General features: G+C 29.4%; 2 non-coding genes across 2 annotated transcripts; both read left to right on the top strand.

The window, feature by feature from the left end:
- Window positions 1-12,697: 12,697 nt before the first annotated feature.
- ONS95_010785 lies at window positions 12,698-12,768 on the top strand. Its single transcript has one exon. It is a non-coding gene; the product is annotated as a tRNA-Arg (tRNA).
- Window positions 12,769-14,141: 1,373 nt separating this feature from the next.
- Window positions 14,142-14,212, top strand: ONS95_010786. The gene has a single exon. It is a non-coding gene; the product is annotated as a tRNA-Arg (tRNA).
- Window positions 14,213-14,679: the final 467 nt, after the last annotated feature.

Genomic DNA, 14,679 nt, shown 5'->3' on the forward strand with positions numbered 1-14,679 from the left:
GATATAGGTTCAAATTTTATAAGGGAAAATATAATTATAAATCCTTATACCCTTATATAATATTACTTGTCTAAATATTTCTAAATCGTAAAATTAATAAAACCTAAAGCACTAAAAATTCTAAACCCTAAATAGTTAATCTTTTAGGTCTGTTAAGATCGTTGAAAACGATCTTAAGAAGTCTATTTTAAATATAGAGCCTACCTAATGCTAGTAATATATTTTATTACTATATAAGCAAAGCGTAAAGGAGTCATCGCTTGTCTGCTGCCCATCTCCATGCCAACAATGTTTCATATAATGATTACATATCAGGACAGCAACCTGAGAAGACACATTGGTCAAATATATCTGTCTTAAGTTCAAGTATATCTTTATGAACAGAGCGTTGATTTTTGTCTTCTAATGCTAAAGATATAGGTACACTATACTTAATATTTGCTTTATTCTCTGGATTAGTTGGTACTGCTTTTTCTGTTCTTATAAGATTAGAATTAAGTGGACCAGGTGTTCAATATATTGCAGATAATCAACTATATAATAGTATCATTACAGCTCACGCTATTTTAATGATATTTTTCATGGTCATGCCTGCTTTAATCGGGGGTTTCGGTAATTTCTTATTACCATTACTAGTAGGGGGTCCAGATATGGCAAAAAAAAAGGACTACCCTGGGGATATAATAAACAATAAAAAACATTATAGTACAAATGTAAAAAAAAATAAATATAATTCGTATCTAGCCGGCTTATTTGAAGGTGATGGGCATATTTTAGTACAAAAACCTGATGCAGGACATAAAAAGAAACATAATCCTAGGTTTTGTATAACTTTTAGTTTAAAAAATGAACCATTAGCAAAAAAACTCTTAGAGAATATAGAATCTGGGTTTATTAGATATAAACCTAAAGATAATGCTTGTGTATTAATTGTTTCACCTGTAGTAGGTTTAAAAAAGATAGTTTATTTAATAAATGGCGAACTGAGAACACCTAAGATACATCAATTGTATAAATTGATTGATTGATTAAATAAACATCATAGTACAAATATATATAAGTTACCCTTAAAAGAGGGTCCTTTGGCGGATGATAGTTGATTAAGTGGATTTATTGATTCAGATGGAAGTTTTTCTGTACAACATACTAAAGTAGAGAATAATGCAAAAAAAAGAAAAATATCTTGTAGATTAAGAATTGAGCAGATAATATTAGAACCTGTAACTGGTAACAGCTATTTAGAGGTTTTAACAAATATAGCTAAATTTCTTAATTGTAATTTATTAACTAGAATGCAAAAATCCACAGGTAATGAATATTATAATATTACAGCATCAAGTAAAAATTCTACTGAAATTTTAGTAAAATATTTAGATAGGTATCCTTTATTCTCAAGTAAATATTTAGATTATAAAGATTGACGAGGAATTGTGTTATTAATGCTTGATAATAAACATTATACCGAAGAGGGTTTAATTAAAACTGATTTTGTTAGAAATAGTATGAATAGAAGTAGAACTTATTTCAACTGAGATCATTTAAATAAATTATCAGCTTAAATTTGTTGTTACTTTTTTTTTTATTATATACCCCTAAACCGGGGAATGCCGTTTTAAAGTGTAAACTTTCTAATTATTACTTCACTATATGCATAGAATCTCTCGAAAATGGAATTAATTTTCCTATTAACAGATACATGGACACCTAATTGGAGTTTATAAACTCATAAAGTTGTACAAATAACTGAATTAGTCGTAACACTCATGTATACATGGGAAGAATGTGCAGGAAACCAAAATAATATTAATTATGAGTAGGATCCTCAGAGACTATACGTGAAGCCCCTTATTATGTTTAATAAGGGTGAAGACATAGTCCGTGGTGGTAGGAAACTACTATTGTAAATGATTCCCTCGACTTAATAATATAAGTTTCTGATTATTACCACCTAGTTTATTATTATTTATATTTGCTAGTGGTATAGAAAATGGAGTAGGTACTGGTTGAACTCTTAAAAAAGATAGGGAGTTATTTTATGGTGACATAAAAAAAAGTAAATTCTTCTCGATGCGTGAACCTCTTCAAGTAAATATTATATTTTTTTATGTTTTACACGTAGTACACTACTCATGTCTATTTATAATGAATACAATTATAAACAGTACGTATGTAAAAATGTGTACATCACGGAGACAATGCGCCTGGTTAGTAAATAAACGTTTGTTTACTAGCCATCAGAGACTTAACGAAGAACATCTTAATGGTAAATTTTCAGATCGAGCTTTGTTTGAACAATGATTAGTAGGGTTTACAGATGGAGATGGGAATTTTCATATTTCACAGCAAGGAACTGGTACATCAACTAAATGAGGCCTAAGTTATAAATTAACTCAATCAGGGTATAATTTAAGAATTCTTAATTATATAAAAAAAGAGTTAAAAGTAGGTTCTATAACAAGAGATGGTACCAAAGCACAATACTTTATTAGGGATAGAAAAGTTTTAGAATCCATTTTATTGCCTATTTTTGACAAATATCCTCTTCTGACGACTAAATATTTAGACTATGTAAAATTAAAAGAAGCACTAGCTATCTTAAATAACATATCTATAACTAAAGAAGAGAAAAATACAAAACTTTTAGCTATTAAAAATGCTAAACCTGATAAAGATTATTTATCTCCTGCTTGAACTAATGCAAAATTACCTTTGACGAACGTAGATTCAATGAATAACGTGATGACTAAAAGTTGACTCGTGGGGTTTATAGAAGCAGAAGGTAGTTTTTATCTAGTTAATAAAACTTCCACTAGAATAGTACATGGATTTGGTTTAACACAAAAGTTGGATAAAATAGTATTAGAAGGTATAGGTATTATGTTACATATCAAAACCGCGGTTAGATATAAAGAATTACATAACTATTATATATTAGATACTACTAACTCCAGAGCAATTGAGAATATAATAGATTTTTTTAAAAATACAATGAAAGGTGTAAAATCTTTAGAATATAGAATATGAGCTAGATCATATAATAAAGATAAAGGTAATTTTATTAAGTTGTCTAAAATAAGAAACATTATAAGAAAGTTGCGAAAAAGCAGTCATAATTACTAAGCTCTAATTCCATTAAGATGAAGGTATAGTCCGAACATTATAGAGATATAATGCGTATAACGATAGTTTTAGTATAGGTTAATATCTTTATTAATTTAAAGCATAAGAACTCTAAAATGAGGTTATCAACAAAATTGTTACCCTCCATTAAGTGGAGTACAAAGTCATAGTGGACCTAGTGTCGATTTAGCTATATTTGGATTACATCTATCTGGTGTAAGTAGTTTATTAGGAGCTGTAAACTTCATTACTACTATACTAAATATGAGAAGTCCAGGTATCAGGTTACATAAATTAGCTTTATTTGGATGAGCTGTTGTTGTTACAGCAGTATTATTATTATTATCTTTACCTGTTTTAGCCGGTAAACTAATCCTGCCGGCTCTAAATTTGGCTGTATTCTGGGAACCGTTATATACATATATATCGCAATCAGCTGGTAATCTATTAAGTTTGAATTTTTTAGAGAACCTCAGAGGCCACACGCCAAAATATTTTGGTTGTAGTCCATATTTTTCCTGCTATGGGTACCTAGCACCCTTTTCTTTATTTACAACTCTTAGATCTATTCATACCAACAACTATAGCAAAAATTTAAATAAAAATCTATTTAGTTATTATCTCACCGGGCTTATTGAAGGTAATGGTACAATAATTACACCAAAAGAATTAAGAAATAGTAAAGGTAAGTTAAATTACCCTGCTATACAAATAGTTTTTCATTTAAAAGATTTACCTTTAGCTTTGCTTATTCAAAAAGAATTAGGCCTAGGTTCATTATCTAGAAAAAAAGGGGTAGACGCTTATATATTAACTATAAATAGTTCTAAAGGTATATTGTTAGTAATTTCATTAATAAATGGAAAAATGAGAACACCTAAATTATATAGTCTTAATGCCTTAATAGATTTTTTTAATGAAACTAAACAAACAAATATTGAAAAATATTCTGTATCTATAGAACCTTTAAATACCAATCCGTGGCTATCTGGGTTTATAGAAGCAGACGGTTCTTTCCAAGTAAGAACTACTCTTTCAGGAAAATATCCTAAACTTGAATGTAAATTAGAAATATCTCAAAGACGACAAGATCACAAAGGATGTAATAATCTAAATTATTTAACTTATATCGCGGAGTTTTTAGAAACGGAAGTAAAAGAAATAAGATCGGATAAACCAAAACCTCAGTATAGAGTTAGAACTACGAACCTTAAAGGGAATATTAAGGCTAAAAGTTATCTTTTACAATTTCCTCTATTTGGAACTAAACATTTAGATTCCTTGGATTGAATGGAAGTGGTTAACATATTTGATAGAAAAGAGCATAAGACAGATAAAGGTAAGGAAAAAATTGTAAAGATCAAATCAGCTATGAATAATTTCAGAACTGATTTTACTTGAGATCACTTGCAAGACTTCTACAACGTAAAAATATAAGATATGGTCCAATCAAACATGAAAATGTTTGCGTACTTACACTAAGTTTTAATAACTTTTTAAGCTTAAAGTCTTGTGCTTTGCATGTCTTGCACCACAGAAAAACTTTAAACTATGGGATTTCATCCAGTAAGTCTACAATTTAATGGCGATTACTATGCTTTTAACAGATAGAAATTTTAATACATCATTCTTCGAAGCAGCAGGAGGTGGTGACCCTATTTTATACCAGCATCTTTTCTGATTTTTCGGTCAACAATGGCCCGTAGATAAAGTAATTTATTTAATGACATGGACTATATGCTGGAACTCCTATTACTCATTAATGAGTACTTTATTAATAAGTGGTGTATTATTAACATATTGTTTTAAACATCCCTATAAAGTGAAAACCTTATTATTGTCGGACAATCAGCAGGTAACAAAAGGATTTAATTTCCAAGTAGGAACCTCAGAGACTACACGTCCATTATCCTCTATAGTTAAACCTGGTTTACAGGATAAATCCGGACCCCTAAGTGACAAAGCATGAAATGAATGGTTAGCTGGTCTTATAGACGGAGATGGTTCTCTTCTATTAAGTAAAGCAGGCTATCCTAGTTGTGAAATCACTATGGGTTTATCGGATGAACATGCTTTAGCTATCATTAAACAAAAACTGGGTGGATCCATAAAATTAAGATCTGGTGTAAAAGCCCTTAGATATAGACTACATAATAAAAAGGGCATGGTAGATCTTATTCATAGAATAAACGGTAATATTAGACAAACGTCAAGAATTAAACAGTTAGAATCTATTTGTTTAAACTTAGATATAAAAATCAAATATGCTGATTCAATTACTATTGATAATGGCTGATTTTCAGGGTTTTTTGATGCAGATGGTACGATTACTTATTCTATTAAAAATAGTATACCTCAACTAACTATATCTGTAACTAATAAATTATTAGTCGACGTTATTCCTTTTAAAGATATTTTAGGTGGTAATATTTATTTTGATAAAAGTCAAAATGGTTATTATAAATGATCTATACAAGGACGAAACGACATCGAAGCATTTAAGTCTTATATCTTTAAGTATCCATCTTTTTCAAATAAAAAACAAAGGTTATTTTTAATTGATAAATATTTTGAGCTAAAAGACCTTAAGGCTTATTCTGCTTCACCTGAAAGTATGTTAGGTAAAGCGTGAACCAAGTTTAATAATAAGTGAAACAACAGAGGATAAAGATAGAGTCCCATTAAAGATATATTTATCTTTAATCGCATCCAGAGGTTTACATTTTAATTATACCAGGATTCGGTATAATAAGTACTACAATATCTGCTAGCTCTAACAAGAGTGTGTTCGGATATTTAGGAATTTAATAAGCCTTAAGCAAGTTTAGCATAGTTCGACAGTGTCAAACTCCGGGGAAGCCCTAAAGCTCTAGTAACCAAAGTTGTATTGGAAACGATATGACCGGCCTGATTAATGACTCAGGGTATGGTAATATCATTAGAGATAGACGAAAGAAAAATGGGTGATCGCGGATCTAAATCAGGCATTAAAGTGAATATATATGTCTGTAAAAGAGCAACGAGTAGACGGCACTGAATATATGTTTTTATATTTAAGGTGTACTCTAGTAGCCTCGAAAGGGGGTTTACATCTGAAAAGTTAAAATTGTATTTTTTTTATATAAGAAAGTAAGATGTAATTAAATTTATACGTTAGCTTAGCCTCTATTTAGCATATACAAAACGTTAAATTACTAATATTAGTATACAAACCTAATACTTTTAGTCTAAATTATATTTTTCTTATTTTTTCTTTTTTATTTTTTCTTAGCTGTCTTGTACTATTTACACATATTTGCCTTATTCACAACTTTCGCGTTGCAAATATAATAAGTAGAGAAAATTGAATAAATAGTCTGATCCATTTTGAAAAAAATGGCGGTTAAAAGTATAATATATTGCTTTTAACTTAACACAATATGAAACTAGTTTCAAAGAACAAAATCTTGGATAATTGAAAAAGCTACGCTAGGGATAAACAAGTTATTGTCCCATAATATTTATGATATTTATAGTAAATATTATATTAATTGGGTTAATTTCAAGAAAGACTTAAAATAAGTTAACTTGAAGCGAATTTTACTTCAAATAGTAAAAACGTTCAACGACTATAAGGTTTGTTTGGTTAAATAATACCATAATACCTTAATAAGAATCCAACAATTTTCTCTTTCTTTATAATATTTTAAAGTTAGGTTGTTTTAAATTTGTAATTTAAAAATAATTTAACAAATTAATAATTAATATAAATTATATTAATGAAATAGACTTAATCCTAGATTAAAGGTTAAGCAAAATTAGATATAAAATGAAATAGCATGGACAAAAAATTATTTAGAAAAGAACTAGATAAATTGCTGGAAAAAGGTGATTCTTTTAATAATTCATCACAAAAGTATGCAAAAATGTTAGAGGATAAAAATAAATTTAATAACTTAAAAAAAATAGAGTCAGATAAATTAGAAAAATTTTATTATAAATACTCACATTATATAGATGATAAAAAGTCTGAAGAAGTAATTAAAATATTTGATAATAGTGAAAAATTTGAGCTCCTATTAATGGAAAAGTTTAATAAATTGAACATAACCACACTTGAAGAATATCAAAAGGCATTGAAAATAGCCAATTTAACGTTCAGTAATAAGATTAAAACTTTTAATACTATATATGACTTAATAAATAAAGGTTTAAATATAAAAGTTTCAAATGGTACTATAGATCCTCTAGAAGCTAAATTATTTAAAATAGAATTGGATAAAAGAAATATTGAAAGGGATACTTTTTTAAATTTAAAAGAATCTCGGTTCAAAGAATTTTCTAATTTAAATTTTGAAAGTAATGTATCTGAATTACCTAAACCTTTAAATAAAGAGATTATTTCTCCTGCAAAAAGTGTTAGTTCTCCGGATATAAATACTGTAGAAACATCTAACGCTAATAAAGAAGTAAGTGAAGAAGTCTATGAAATAGCTAAAGAAATATTAAGTATGTTTTTATAATCTTTTGTAGTTTATACATATTGTTATGTAGGCTGAAGACGGAAGACGGGTATATGCTATGATGTCAATTGGTGTATTAGGTTTTGTTGTTTGAAGTCATCACATAGAAAAATGAATATTGGTCGTTCATTAATGTGTGTAAGAGGAGCCAAACTCCGGGGAAGCCCTAAAGCTCTAGTAACCAAAGTTGTATTGGAAACGATATGACCGGCCTGATTAATGACTCAGGGTATGGTAATATCATTAGGGATAGACGAAAGAAAAATGGGTGATCGCGGATCTAAATCAGGCATTAAAGTGAATATATATGTCTGTAAAAGAGCAACGAGTAGATGGTTCTCCAGTTTTTAATTTAAGTTAATATTATACGTAGTACTAGTTTTCAACTTATACTATTAACCTTACTCTTTAAGGTAAAATAAGGAGTTTATTAACTGTAAGGTGTACTCTAGTCACCGGGAAACCGGCTTTAGGGCGAAATAACACTTAAGTAACCCTAAATTAAAGATACTGCATTAGCCTGTCTGTAAAGTTAAAAAGTTTTTGTCTTATAAAAAAAAATATAAACCCGAAGTAATTATCCTAACACGTAGAGCAGGAACAATCTAATTATATATCATAATAAAAAAAAAGCTTTTTAATAAAAGATATTCTGTAGTTGCTCCTTATTGATTAGGGGATACAGATCGGTACTCAACCTTCAGGCGAAAGGGTATAGGAGTAGATTACGACTTTTTTCTTTTTAATAGGACTAATATGTAGACGGTATACTGTAGGTTTAGATGTAGATACTAGAGCTTATTTCACAGCTGCTACATTAATTATTGCTGTACCTACCGGTATTAAAATATTCAGTTGGTTAGCTACTTGTTACGGAGGATCTTTACATTTAACACCATCAATGTTATTTGCTTTAGGTTTCGTATTCATGTTCACCATAGGAGGGTTAATAATCCACTTAGCTCTCCCTTTAAAGATCACCATATGCTGGGAACTTCTGACAATTATGCTACTATATATAGTAAAAATGTATAATTTTGAACAATCAGCAGGTAACCAAAAGATAAGTAAAATTATCTGAGTAGGTACCTCAGAGACTAAACGTGGTCCTCATAATATTTTTATGAGAAGATATAGTCCATGAAATAATAATATATTAACTTATAATAAAATAAGTACTGTACGTGCTTATTCAACAAAAAAACAAGATTGCATTGAAGATTTAAACTCTTTAAAGGTATACAATAACTTTAAAGAAGACAGAAAAAAAATCCTGATAGAACAGAAAGATAAGTCTGGTGTTTATTGCCTGATAAATAACATAAATGGACATTCTTATGTTGGAAGTTCTATCAATCTCTCAGCTAGATTTAAAAATTATTTAAATAAAGCCTTTCTTAAGGCTAATCAAAATAGAAATATGCCTATTATAAAAGCCTTACTTAAGTATGATCAGTCTAACTTTTCTGTACATATATTAGAGTATGCAGAAGCTAATGTTTTAACTATAAGAGAAACTTCTTATATAACGTCTGTAATACCTTATTATAATGTTTTAAAACAAGGTTATTCTTCTTTAGGTTATAAACATACAGAAGAGACTAAAGTATTGTTATCTCAATTAGCTAAAAATAGAACACACAGTGAAGCTACTAAAGGGTTAATAGCCAAAGCTTTAACAGGTGAAAATAATCCTTTTTATAATAAAAGTCATTCTATGGAAAGCAAAGTGAGAATGGCTGAGGCTCAAAGTGCTTATCCTGTTTATGTTTATAATTCACATAAAGAATTATTGGTTATATTTCCTTCTGTTTTAACTTTAGCTAAACTTATCAAAAGCAACCATACTACAATTGTTTCATATATAGAAAATCAAACCTTATTCAGAGGAGAGTGATATTTTACTAATTTACCTTATAATATTTATGATTACCCTATGCTGGAGGAATGAACAGGTAAAGATTGTAAGGCACTAGTTTTAGATATGTGTAATAAAAGTCACATTAAAAAAGCTGTGTTTGTGTATGATAAAGATAAAAAGTTTTTAGCAAAGTTTGATGGAGTAACTGAGGCTCAAAGAAATTTAAATATAAATCATGCTACCATTAAAAAATATGCTAATTTAGGTGGCATATATCTTGGTTATATTTTTAGTTATATAAGATTATAAGTTAATATATATTATTCGTAAGTGGAGTTGTTTTAGCTAACGCTTCTCTTGATATTGCATTCCACGATACTTACTACGTTGTTGCTCATTTCCACTACGTTTTAAGTATGGGTGCTGTTTTTGCTCTATTTAGTGCATGATATTTCTGAATACCTAAAATGTTAGGTTTAGATTATAATAGAATGTTAGGTAAAGTACATTTCTGATTACTTTTCATAGGGGTTAATGTAACATTCTTCCCTCAACATTTCTTAGGATTACAGGGAATGCCTAGAAGAATTAGTGATTACCCTGATGCTTTTGCAGGGTGAAATTTAATCAGTAGTTTTGGAAGTATCATTAGTGTTGTCGCTACATGATTATTCTTATATATAGTTTATGTTCAGTTAGTTGAAGGTAAAGCCGCAAGCAGATACCCTTGATTAACTCCACAATTCTATAGTGATAGTCTACAAACATTATTAAATAGAAGTTACAATAGTTTAGAATGAGCCTTAAGTAGTCCACCGAAACCTCACGCATTTGTGAGTTTACCTTTACAAAGTTCTCTGTCACCTAAATCAACGCAAGAAAGCTCTTTTATTTAGGTCGTCATCTTGTAAAAGCGTATCCTGTTATTATAGGTGGTAAAGGCAATTTTCTTTTTACACATAAAGGTCGTAAGATCTTTGACGCAAGTTCGGGTGCGGCTGTTTCTTGTCTAGGTTACAATAATCATAAAGTCATTCTTGCAATAACTAAACAAATAAAAACAGGAGTACCCTATCTGGCTTCTACGTTTTGATCTAGTGGAGTTGTCGAAGCTTTGTGCTACGAACTTATCAAGAGTACTGGTGGAAAAATGAGCAAAGTCTATTTGACTGGATCAGGTTCTGAGGCAATGGAGGCTGCTATCAAGCTGGCTCGCCAATACTTTTATGATCAAGACAATAAAACTAGCCGTTTCAATTTCATAGCTCGTAGGGGTTCATACCACGGTAATACTATTGGAGCTTTGGGTATATCAGGACATGTTGATCGTAGAGCACCTTACATACCATTACTTATGAGAAATGTTCACCATATTTCTTCGTGTAATCCTTATAGACAGCGGTTAAAAGGTGAATCTGATGCAGCTTTCGTAGTGAGAAAAGCTGAGGAACTAGAGGCAAAATTTATAGAGTTAGGTCCGCATACTGTCATCGGATTCATAGCCGAGCCAATAGTGGGTGCCGCTCTAGGGTGTGTACCCTATGTTCCAGGTTATCTTGAAGCAATGCGAGAAGTTTGTCATAAACATGGGGCTCTTTTTATACTTGATGAAGTTATGTGTGGAATGGGTCGTACTGGCACTCTGCATGCATGGCAAGCAGAGGGTATTGTACCTGACATTCAAACGATGGGTAAAGGACTTGGTGCAGGGTATCAACCGATAGCTGCTTTAATGGTAAATGAAAAAATTATCAAGGTGCTAATTAAGGGTAGTGGACAGTTTATACATGGACAAACATACCAAGGTATGCCTATACAAGCTGCAGCTGCTCTTGAGGTTTTACGAATCATCAAGGAAAAAAATTTACTGGACAATATTAATAAACAGGGTGCTTATTTAGAAAGCCGATTAAAAGCTGCGCTGGCTGACCATCCTAATGTAGGAGACATTAGGGGTCGGGGTCTTTTCTGGGGTCTAGAATTTGTTAAAGATAAAAAAACCAAAGAGCCTTTCGAACGTAGATTTAACATTGCGAACAAAATATTAGATTTGGCAATATCATCCAAATTCAACATGACAGTTTATCCTGGTACAGGTACTGTCGATGGTGTACGTGGAGACCATATTATTATTGCTCCTTCATATATAATAAGGAAAAAGGATGTAGATCATATCGTAAATGTTATCTCAGCTGTTGTTAATATTGTTTTCGAACAAATTAACAATGATAGTAAATAGTGGTATAGGTTTATAAAGTTTTTATTTTAACAAAATACTTTGATTATTAATAAAAGTAATAATTAAATAATGCTAGAGGGAACCCCTTTGATTATGGTGTATTATGCTTTTACAAGATGAAATTTAATGAGTCTTTTTGGTTATATTATTAGCGTGATTACTACATGGATAATTTTAAATCTTAGTATAAATAATGATATAATTCTAGTTTTTAATTATTAAACATGTGCGTATAAAGACATCTTTTATTTAACCACCCAGATCTAACCTATACAAAATTTTATTGTTTGTTTTATTTAATTTTATTCGCTATTATTTTTAGATTAGCTTATAAAGTCTAATGTTTCTGGATGTATATATTATGTTGATTAATTCCGTATTAGTCTATATAATATATACAATAGGTATATGCGGTAAATGGTTTTACCTTTTGATCTTAGATCTTAAACCAGAGGTTCGATCCCTTCGTATTCCTATATTTTAGGGCATCGTTTGCTTTTTACGAAGCAAAACAAAAAACTATTATAACAAAAATTTTTATTTAAGATATTTAAATTAAATTCTATTAACATGGATATAATAGAAACTATATATGCTTCAAATTTTATATTATATTTTTAACAAGCAACTTAAACTTATAGATATTTTCTCTATAAAAAAAAAACATAAAAGGTGATACAAGCAGCAAAAATTATTGGAACAGGTTTAGCAACCACAGGCCTTATAGGTGCCGGTGTAGGTATTGGTGTAGTTTTCGGTGCATTAATATTAGGTGTTGCTAGAAATCCTTCTTTAAGAGGTCAATTGTTTTCTTACGCTATATTAGGTTTTGCATTTGCAGAAGCCACTGGTTTATTCGCTTTAATGATGGCTTTTTTATTATTATATGTTGCTTAAGTGCAATCATAATAATATTATATTATACAATTTATATGAATTCGTATATTATATTCATGTTATTAAATATAACATAAACTCTTATTAGCTTAATGGTAAAGCAGGATATTCCTAATATCTTGATCTAAGTTCAAGTCTTAGATAAGAATTTTATTATAAAGTTGCTTATTACAATTTTTATGAGGTAGCAAAACGAAACCTTATTAGTAATGGTCGAGTAATGTACATTCGAAAATAGTAAAATTAAGTTGTATTAGTAATGGTTGAGTAATGTAATTTCGAAAATAGTAAAAAATACATTATTAGACCATTACACTTAAAAAAAGATGAAAACAAAATTATATCTAATGGTACAAAATACAACGGCAACTTTTACATTAGCAAAATTTTGTGGAGCTATTTTAACTGTTACATTTATAGCGGCGATTAAATATTTAATTTCGGGTAGTTTTCATATAGAATATTGTGATTTTTTCAACAATATAGCTATAGGATTATTAGGTTGAACCTTTAACACAGGTATAATAGGTTTATTGTCGGAATATTTAGGTATAAAAGGTATTAATTTCAACTTAAAACAGTTTTTATTTGGCATGGATACTATGGATTTAGGTGAGAGATCTTCTGTCGAAGTTATTAAACCTAAGTTATACAATGCTATGGAAGTTGACTCAGATTCGGGTTCAGGTCTAAAGCCTGATAAAGGTAAAGGTGTAGATAGAGAATTACATCCCAATTACGATAGAAATAGGGGTGGAAGTTCTGGAATCTTTAGAAGTGATATAGGATCTATGGTATTTCCTATTTCTGTATACACACCTAATAAAACTATTGTTCCGCCTGGGTTTAACGTTCCTGGTGGTGAAGTACCTATACAGGATGAAATATGTAAACATATTGATTATAATTCACATATACTTAACCAATTTAAGAGAATGGATCTAAAAACAGCCGTAGAACATAAAAATTTATATTTAAAGTTTATACGAATTTTAGACAGAAAAATGGCTTACGCACAAAGTGTTTATATAAAAATACCTACAATACCTACGACGGAGTACGAATTTAATCTAAAGAATCAAATAGAGAGTGACCTAGAACGTTTCAACAGAGATAAAGTAAGGTCAGAAGCCAAAGCTACTCTGCTTAATTCTAGAATACAATTTCTAGAAGCTCAAATGAATAATAATAATAATAATAATTAGTTTGATGTTTTATAAATAACTTTAAATATTTATCTTGGTTAGTTTGTACAAAAATTTAGGTTTGTTGGTGTATATCTTATATACATAGTTAAGGATAGCAACTTATATATAATTTATACATCAGGGATATGCAGTAGATGGTTCTACGTTTTGATTGCAGATCTTAAATATGGGGTTTGATTCCTCCATATCCCTTATAATACTTATTTAAACCTGCTTTAAATTCATATTTTTACATTTACATGTGTTTTAGCTTACATATGCGTAAAATATTTACTTAGATTATTTACTATATTTATATATATAAATTATTTTATCTCTTATTAGCTCAATGGTAGAGCAGGATACTTCTAATATCTTGATCTAAGTTCAAGTCTTAGATAAGAATAGTTATACATAAAATATTAAATAATAATAGATAAATTGTAGTAAAGTATAAATATATTTATTAATATAAATATTCTTTATACTTAGTGAAAAATTTATTTTTAACCTTATGGTTTAATCTAATAAAATAATTTATTAATTATTTTATATAGATTAAATATAAAAAAGAAAAAAAAATGATTAATCAATGTTATATATACCAACTTTAATTTCCGTTCTAGAAGTATTACTAGTAACTGTGCCTGTCTTATTAACTGTAGCTTATGTAACCGTAGCCGAAAGAAAAACTATGGCTAGTATGCAAAGAAGATTAGGTCCTAATATAGTAGGGTACTATGGTTTATTACAAGCATTTGCTGATGCCTTAAAACTGCTACTAAAAGAGTATGTTTCACCTACACAAGCTAATTTAGGTTTATTTTTTCTTGGTCCTGTTATAACTTTAATATTTTCATTATTAGGTTATTT

This window comes from Cadophora gregata (genome assembly GCF_030347475.1).
Source record: "Cadophora gregata isolate MNR1 chromosome Unknown scaffold_47, whole genome shotgun sequence".
Taxonomy (NCBI): Eukaryota; Fungi; Ascomycota; class Leotiomycetes; order Helotiales; family Ploettnerulaceae; genus Cadophora; species Cadophora gregata.